Genomic DNA, 9,157 nt, shown 5'->3' with positions numbered 1-9,157 from the left:
ACAACTTTTCAGGTATGAGCACTATTATGAGGGCCAATAAATGCCATTAAACTCCATTAACTTTGAAATAGCCTTTGAAATGTATAAGTCAGGAGATCTGCCCCTGTGGTGATTATCCCTTTAAGAGCAACACAGCAGAGTAAGGGTCACCTGGCCTGTGTGGCCTGTCAGGACTCAAAGCGTGTAATCACCTCATGGTGAGAAAGGCTCCGAAGCAGCAATATAGTGGGAGCGAGCTACAGCCCATGTGTCTTCTGTACAGTTCTTATTAATAAATACCTTTGGTCTTCACAAATCAAGTCTGCAAAAATGGATATTTACAGTTCCCTAATAGACAAATAACCATTTCAGATATTGTCATGAAGTGCTCATACCTGAAAAGATAAGCTATCTGTGTGGCTGATTTTTGTAATTCCACAAATCCCTTTTGCCCAGATAGATCCTTCATGTAACCGTAGTCACTGTGGGCTGCAAAATTACACATTTGAATTTGTCACCTCTTTAATTCTGTTTCCATCAGAAGATGACTTTTAACAAGTGGGAGATAACTAACACACAGATCCCTAAGGTACCACCTCTTACCCTTTTTAAGGAGGCAGCCATTGAAGGACTAGGGGATTGGGAGGGAGGAAATCCGACCTAATTCAGAGCTGGTACTCGCCATATCCTGTTCTTTCTTCTCATCCTATTTGTTCACTTTTCAATAACTTACTGGCACCAAAACACTGACTGAATAATATCATGATCTTAGTCCTTCTACTGAAGGCCTTGATAAAGATTGTAGGTAATACATATTTCTCTTCTCTTTCTCTAGGTTGCTGCTGGGAGACAAGGTATGGTCCTAATGCACTGTGAAATCCCAGCAACTTGCTCTCAGCCTTCAAAACACCACTTCCAGCACATTCATCTAGTGAGCTTAGAAACAGAACTACAGGAGCGTGCACTGGATGATGTATAGAGTACTCAAGTATTTAGTCCACTGAGGAGAGTGGAACACTTAGGTACATCTGTTGCAGAGTCCCTTGTCACAGAGGTTGAAGGTCAACCATGGTGTTTCACATGACTGCTCAGACTGCTGTCAGGGCCAGGGCTCCCATGCGTAACAGACTTTCGCCTCCAGCGTAGAGAATTGCTTGAAGGAAACATTTGCTCTGTGCTTCGACTGTCGCATTTGAGGTCACTGCCATCTTGCACATCTGTCAGCATGGTGTGACGATGCCCAGCAGCAGGGAGATTGATAGAGTGGCCACACGTGATTGACTCTCAGGATAACAGCACATCGGACTACCCTGAAGATGGCTGATGCGATAGGTGCATGGACGGTTCGCAGAACATCGCCTCAATAAATGCTGATGAAATTCCCAGCTGAAAAGTGTGGTTCAGCAGCTGCACCTTCACTCCCCCCCCCCCCCCCTCCCCCCGCCCCCCGGGGCAGATTCCTCACTGTTGTTCACTACCTTCCTCTCCTGAGTAATACATATTGCTGGATGATAAAGTGGTGCAAACTGCAGCACTAATAACGCCCACAAGAAAGATGCATCTCCAGAATTATGACTGGAGAACAGGCACAATTGATCTCTGCCCATATTTTCATTATTTTAAGTGCACCAGAGCATCAGAAATGGAAGAGGATCTTTCAACCCCTCGAGGCTGCTCCACTGTTCAACCAGATTATGGTGAATCTTCTGCCTAAACTCCACTTTCCTGCAAAGATTGTGCATATCTATGCATCATTATCAAGTGGAAATTTATGAATATCTTTTTGTCTTGAATAAACTCTGAATAAATTAATCATAATTATTTGCAACATTTATCAGTAACGCCTCCATCAAAAGAGTGATATCTTCAGGCGAAGTTGTAAGTAGTGCACAGCTTAGAAAGCATCCCGTACATTACTTTCAGACTCTGGAGTCCAGGATTCCAGCATGTTATTTCCCAGGGCTTTCATAATGTGATCGCTGTGAGTTAAAATGATCAATTTTGTTCTTCCTCTTTTTATAGCCACTTTATTTTTGGCCACTTAATCCCGTGTTTTATCTGCCACATTCTGTCCCCATATGCAAAATCGTAATAAAGATGTAAAATGCTGGAAATACTTGGGTCAGACTGCATCTGTATGCAGTGAAACAAAGTTAACGTTTCAGGTTGATGGCCTTTCATCGGAAGCAGTGTGTAGATTAGTGTCTGATTGGCTGAAGCTGCCCCCACCCTAATTGCTGAGAGGCAGTTATCTGGCAGTCACCTGAGGCCTGTTTAGGGGCACAAAGGTACACATTGTATTCTTCTCTTCGAAGTTTAAGTAGTGTGAGTCATCCTGAAGTCTGTATAAAAGACAGACAGAAAGCGCACTCAGTAAGTGTTGCGCAGGTCAAAGAGACACAGCCTGAGTGAGACACATCCCGAGTGGGGAATTTGGAACTTGGTAATTTGGTGCAGTGAGGTAATTCAGTGCAGAGTGGGAGAAGGTGCTTTTTCCCTAATGTTTTGTTCTCTCTCCTTCTGGCCTGTAACTTTTAACCTGCAGGGAGAGAACCTGAGAGCATCTGAGACCCTCAGAAGGTAAGTTAGTGCTTTTTACTCATTTTTACTTTTATTACCTTTTCAAATTGTGTGTGTGGGGGTGGGGGGAATAAACTGCAGTGACATCACAGAAAAGCTGTGACTTGATTGGCTGGTTGGGAATCTACACTAAATTTTAAAAATTAAGCATTGGTAAACTAATTCAACATAATTACTTAATTATAATTTAGAGGGGTATCTAAGCCAGAGGTTGGAGAGTACTGTATTTAGCTTTCACGTTTATAGTAGAAATCTAGTGCAAGGAAACATATAGTTAACAATAACTTTAAAAAAAAGTTTTAAATGTAATTTACTAACTAAATGACGCAATGTCAGTTAGAGGGGTGCAGTTCTCTGACTGTGAGATGTGGCAGGTCCGGGAGGCTTCCAGCGTCCCAAATGGCTTCATCTGCAGAAAGTGCACCCAACTGGAGCTCCTCACAGACCGCATGGTTCAGTTGGAGCAGCAGTTGGATGCACTTAGGAGCATGCAGGTGGTGGAAAGCGTCATAGATAGCAGTTGTATAAATGTGGTCACACCCAAGGTGCAGGCGGAGAAATGGGTGACCACCAGAAAGGGCAGGCAGTCAGTGCACGAAACCCCTGTGGTTGTCCCCCTCTTGAACAGGTATACCCCTTTGGAAACTGTCGGGGGGGATAGCATATCAGGGGAAAACAGCAGCAGCCAGAGCAGTGACACCACGGCTGGCTCTGATGTTCAGAAGGGAGGGGCAATGCACAGAAGAGCAATAGTCATAGGGCACTCTATAGTCAGGGGCACAGATAGGCGCATCTGTGGACGTGAAAGAGACTCCAGGATGGTATGTTGCCTCCCTGGTGTCAGGGTCCAGGATGTCTCCGAACGAGTAGAGGGCATCCTGAAGGGGGAGGGCAAACAGGCAGAGGTCATTGTACATATTGGTACTAACGACATAGGCAGGAAGGGGTATGAGGTCCTGCAGCAGGAGTTAAGGGAGCTAGGCAGAAAGTTAAAAGACAATACCTCGAGGGTTGTAATCTCGGGATTACTCCCTCTGCCACATGCCAGTGAGGCCAGAAATAGGAAGATAGAGCAGCTAAACACATGGCTAAACAGCTGGTGTAGGAGGGAGGTTGTCGGTTATCTGGGCCACTGGAAGCTCTTCCGGGGCAGGTGTGACCTATATAAGGACGGGTTGCATCTAAACTGGAGAGGCATAAATATCCTGGCCACGAGGTTTGCTAGTGTCACACGGAAGGGTTTAAACTAGTATGGCAGGGGGGTGGGCACGGGAGCAATAGGTCAGAAGATGAGAGCATTGAGGGAGAACTAGGGAATAGGGACAGTATGGCTCTGAGGCAGAGCAGACAGGGTGAAGTTGCTGAACACAGCATGTCTGGTGGCCTGAAGTGCATATGTTTTAATGCAAGAAGTATTACGGGTAAGGTAGATGAACTTAGAGCTGGATTAGTACTTGGAACTATGATGTTGTTGCCATTACAGAGACCTGGTTGAGGGAAGGGCAGGATTGGCAGCTAAACGTTCCAGGATTTAGGTGTTTCAGGCAGGATAGAGGGGGTGTAAAAGGGGTGGCGGAGATGCGCTACTGGTTAGGAAGAATATCACAGCTGTACTACAGGAGGACACCTCAGAGGGCATTGAGACTATATGGGTAGAGATCAGGAATAAGAAGGGTGCAGTCACAATGTCGGGGGTTTACTACAGTCCTCCCAACAGCCAGCGGTAGATAGAGGAGCAGATAGGTACACAGATTTTGGAAAAGAGTAAAAACAACAGGGTTGCTGTGATGGGAGACTTCAACTTCCCCAATATTGACTGGGACTCACTTCATGCCAAGGGCTTAGACGGGGCAGAGTTTGTAAGGAGCATCCAGGAGGGCTTCTTAAAACAATATGTAGACAGTTCAACTATGGAAGGGGCTGTACTGGACTTGGTATTGGGGAATGAGCCCGGCTAGGTGGGAGAAGTTTCAGTAGGGGAGTATTTCGGGAACAGTGACCAAAATTCAGTAAGTTTTAAAGTACTGGTGGACAAGGATAAGAGTGGTCCTAGGGTTAATGTGCTAAATTGGGGGAAGGCTAATTATAACAATATTAGGCGGGAACTGAAGAACCTAGATTGGGGGTGGATGTTTGAGGGTAAATCAACATCTGACATGTGGGAGGCTTTCAAGTGTCAGTTGATAGGAATTCAGGACCGGCATGTTCCTGTGAGGAAGAAGGATAAATACCTCAATTTTCATGAACCTTGGATAACAAGAGATATTGTAGGCCTCGTCAAAATGAAAAAGGAGGCATTTGTCAGGGCTAAAAGGCTGGGAACAGACGAAGCCTGTGTGGAATATAAGGAAAGTAGGAAGGAACTTAAGCAAGGAGCCAGGAGGGCTAGAAGGGGTCACGAAAAGTCATTGGCAAATAGGGTTAAGGAAAATCCCAAGGCTTTTTACACGTACATAAAAAGCAAGAGGGTAGCCAGGGAAAGGGTTGGTCCACTGAAGGATAGGCAAGGGAATCTATGTGTGGAGCCAGAGGAAATGGATGAGGTACTAAATGAATACTTTGCATCAGTATTCACCAAAGAGAAGGAATTGGTAGATGTTGAGCCTGGAGAAGGGTGTGTAGATAGCCTGGGTCACATTGAGATCCAAAAAGACGAGGTGTTGAAAAATATTAAGGTAGATAAGTCCCCAGGGCCTGATGGGATCTACCCCAGAATACTGAAGGAGGCTAGAGAGGAAATTGATGAGGCCTGAACAGAAATCTTTGGATTCTCACTGTCTTCAGGTGATGTTCCGGAGGACTGGAGAATAGCCAATGTTGTTCCTCTATTTAAGAAGGGTAGCAAGGATAATCCAGGGAACTACAGGCCGATGAGCCTTACATCAGTGGTAGGGAAATTACTGGAGAGAATTCTTCGCGACAGGATCTACTCCCATTTCGAAGTACATGGGCGTATTAGTGAGAGGCAGCATGGTTTTGTGAAGGCGAAGTCCTGTCTCACTAACTTGATAGAGTTTTTCGAGGAGGTCACAAAGATGATTGATGCAGGTAGGGCAGTGGATGTTGTCTATATGGACTTCAGTAAGGTCTTTGACAAGGTCCCTCATGGTAGACTAGTACAAAAGGTGAAGTCACACGGGATCAGGGGTGAGCTGGCAAGGTGGATACAGAACTGGCTAGGTCATTGAAGGCAGAGAGTAGCACTGGAAGGATGCTTTTCTAATTGGAGGGCTGTGCCTAGTGGTGTTCCGCAGGGATCAAGAACCTTTGCTGTTTGTAGTATATATAAATGATTTGGAAGAAAATGTAACTGGTCTAATTAGTAAGTTTGCAGACGACACAAAGGCTGGTGGAATTGCGGATAGCGATGAGGACTGTCAGAGGATACGGCAGGATTTAGGTTGTTTGGAGACTTGGGCGGAGAGATGGCAGACGGAGTTTAATCCGGACAAATGTGAGGTAATGCATTTTGGAAGGTCTAATGCAGGTAGGGAATATACAGTGAATGGTAGAACCCTCAAGAGTATTGAAAGTCAGAGGGATCTAAGTGTACAGGTCCACAGGTCACTGAAAGGGGCAACACAGGTGGAGAAGGTAGTCTAGAAGGCATACAGCATGCTTGCCTTCATTGGCCGGGGCATTGAGTGTAAGAATTGGCAAGTCATGTTGCAGCTGTATAGAACCTTAGTTAGGCCACACTTGGAGAACAGTGTTCAATTCTGGTCACCACACTACCAGAAGGATGTGGAGGCTTTAGAGAGGGTGCAGAAGAGATTTACCAGGATGTTGCCTGGTATGGAGGGCATTAGCTATGAGGAGCGGTTGAATAAACTCGGTTTGTTCTCACTGGAATGAAGGAGGTTGAGGGGCGACCTGATAGAGGTCTACAAAATTATGAGGGGCATAGACAGAGTGGATAGTCAGAGGCCTTTCCCCAGGGTAGAGGGGACAATTACTAGGGGGCATAGGTTTAAGGTGCGAGGGGCAAGGTTTAGGGTAGATGTACAAGGCAAATGTTTTACACAGAGGGTAGTGGGTGCCTGGAACTCGTTACCGGAGGAGGTGTTGGCAGCAGGGACGATAGTGACAATTAAGGGGCATCTTGACAAATACATGAATAGGATGGGAATAGAGGGATACGGACCCAGGAAGTGTAAAAGATTGTAATTTAGTCGGGCAGCATGGTCGGCATGGGCTTGGAGGGCCAAAGGGCCTGTTCCTGTGCTGTACTTTTCTTTGTTCTTTGATGTCTTTGACTGGCTGCTTCTCTTTGATGTTAAGCCTTCACATAGCTGCAAAACCACCAGAAATTCCATATGCTGGCAAGGAAAGCTACCAGCAGGAGATAATTGCATCTCATGCCTCAGCGTCTCACAGTACATCTAATTATTGCCCATCCCAGAAGATTTGCTTGGAATGATCATGTGAAAGCTAAGCAATGCGAAGCCTGCATCATTATCTGCCTACTCCCGTTATAGACACGAAAGATATTCCACACTTGCATCTCTCACATCGAATGATACTTCTCGAACAGCACAAGGACCCTTTGCAAACCCGTAACTAAACAATGGATCAGCAAATGGATGGCTGAAGGGTCTAGTGACAGGTGTTCCATCTTTTCTACATCTGCTTCTGGGGCATCTCTCAAACAAGTACAAACCGTTAGCTTCTTCTCAGCTGCCATAAGGCAATCGTAGTATTTACTAAACACTATTTTAGCTGCAATACATAATAATGCCTTTGGGATGTCAGCCCTAATGGTCCCACGGCACCCAAAGGACTGTCCATTTTATTCTCAACTGCTTTAGCACATATGGATAATATGTAATGAAGAACATCAATATATTATCTGACTTGTAGGATTTTCACTCAATTATATGCAACTCCCACACACCGTGACCCCAGCTCTCCATTCCTGAAAGTTTTGCAAGGGTTTAATTTGGGAGTCTCATATTATGTGGTCAGGTTGTTTCAGATTTCAGAATATCAAACTGAACTGCTTCTTCAAGAGCTTTCTGCAATCTAGAAATAGAAGACATTGCCGGGGAATTGAAAAGTATTGGTCGTAGATAGGCAGAACATTACTTTTCTCGTGGCATTGGTGATGGGCCACCATTCTTGTATTTGGAAAATTACCAAATACCCCTGTGGTATCCTTCTATCATTGTGTTGGAGAAATTGGAGTGGCAAAGTATTTTTTTCAAACAGTTGTCAAAAGAGTAGAAACCAATTAAACCTCACACTAATAATAATCTTTATTGTAATAATAATAATCTTTATTAGTGTCACAAGTAGGCTTACATTAACACTGCAATGAAGTTAATGTGAAAATCCCCTCGTCGCCACACTATGACGCCTGTTCAGGTACACTGAGGGAGAATTCAGAATGTCCAATCCACCTAACAAGCACGTCTTTCGGGTCTTGTGGCAGGAAACTGAAGCACCCAGAGGAAACCCACGCGGACACGGGAAGAACGTCCAAACTTCGCACAGACAGTGATCCAAGCGGAAATCGAACCCAGGACCCTGGCGCTGTGAAGCAACAGTGCTAACCACTGTGCTACCTTTCTGCCCTAGGCATCAATGAGCACCACTGCTGTTGCATTGGATACTTTGCATTCTGCCTCCTCAGAATCATTGAAGAGGCTTCCTGCCCTGCAACTTCTTCCTCTTCGATGTCTCCTCACTGCCCAATATTGCACCGCGCCTGACCATACTGCAGACCTTGTCTGGGGTGAACTGAGGGGTGTCTGTCAGATTTGTCTAGGTACATGAAGGTACATCCTCAGCATGCTGATGGCTTGTTCGATGCCACATGCGGTATTTATATTGCATTGCTTGTATCACCCCTGGGCCTCATAGGTGTCGTCAGCGACATTTAAAGTGTGTGCACCCTGGCTCCGAGCAACTAGCGAGTATATCTGCTTCCAGGAGTAAAGAGATCAGGGAGGGTGGTCTGAAAAAGGATAAAAGCGTCACTGCAGCTGCTTAAGAATCTTGTATAAGTGGCAGAACAGGCAAAAACACGATTGGCCACTTATCTCATGCATTTGCGGCTAGCCAACCAGGAGATCCTGTAAATGTCTCTGGTAGAACCTGTAGCCATCTAAGATGGTTACCTGCAAAGGACCATGGGAATTATGGCCAACCCAGGACTCAGACAGATACACAGCCTATGTGTATCTGAAACACAGGTAACCAGGCCTGATCAAAACCCCACTCGTTTGCATTTCAATGGCCAATTTTCCCAGGGCAATAGAACTCCAATCAAGCAACCGGTACAGCTACAGACTGATCGGCGCCACTCCCTTTACTCCGAAAGCCCAACTGCCAAGGTCAATGACTGCTAAGGACCCGCCCAGCTACCAAGGCACCCGCCCCTTAATTGGCCGAAATCGAAGACAGTGATCAGAGCCCTGACGAACTATTGAGTCCAAGGTTAAGGACCACCCCAAAGAGCACAAAATCCCAGAGGGATAACAGAGAGCACAGCTATGTATTCTGTCTCTTCTGGATCTGTCCTGTGCCAGCCCAATCGTAGCAGGAACAGCCAGCCTAGTTCAAGACCAACGATCACTACCTGACAGATGAGCCCAGC

The 9,157-nt window shown here is 45.7% G+C and overlaps 1 long non-coding RNA gene across 1 annotated transcript; it reads left to right on the top strand.

The window, feature by feature from the left end:
* The first annotated feature begins 1,475 nt into the window (after positions 1-1,475).
* LOC140391383 (uncharacterized) lies at positions 1,476-8,353 on the top strand. The gene is made up of 3 exons (XR_011935032.1): positions 1,476-1,676; positions 2,525-2,559; positions 7,991-8,353. It is a non-coding gene; the product is annotated as an uncharacterized lncRNA (long non-coding RNA).
* The last annotated feature ends 804 nt before the right edge of the window (positions 8,354-9,157 follow it).

The sequence above is a fragment of the Scyliorhinus torazame genome, chromosome 15 (genome assembly GCF_047496885.1).
Source record: "Scyliorhinus torazame isolate Kashiwa2021f chromosome 15, sScyTor2.1, whole genome shotgun sequence".
Classification (NCBI taxonomy): domain Eukaryota; kingdom Metazoa; phylum Chordata; class Chondrichthyes; order Carcharhiniformes; family Scyliorhinidae; genus Scyliorhinus; species Scyliorhinus torazame.
The sequence above is the reverse complement of the archived record's forward strand: the minus strand, read 5'-3'. Positions and strand labels throughout refer to the sequence as shown.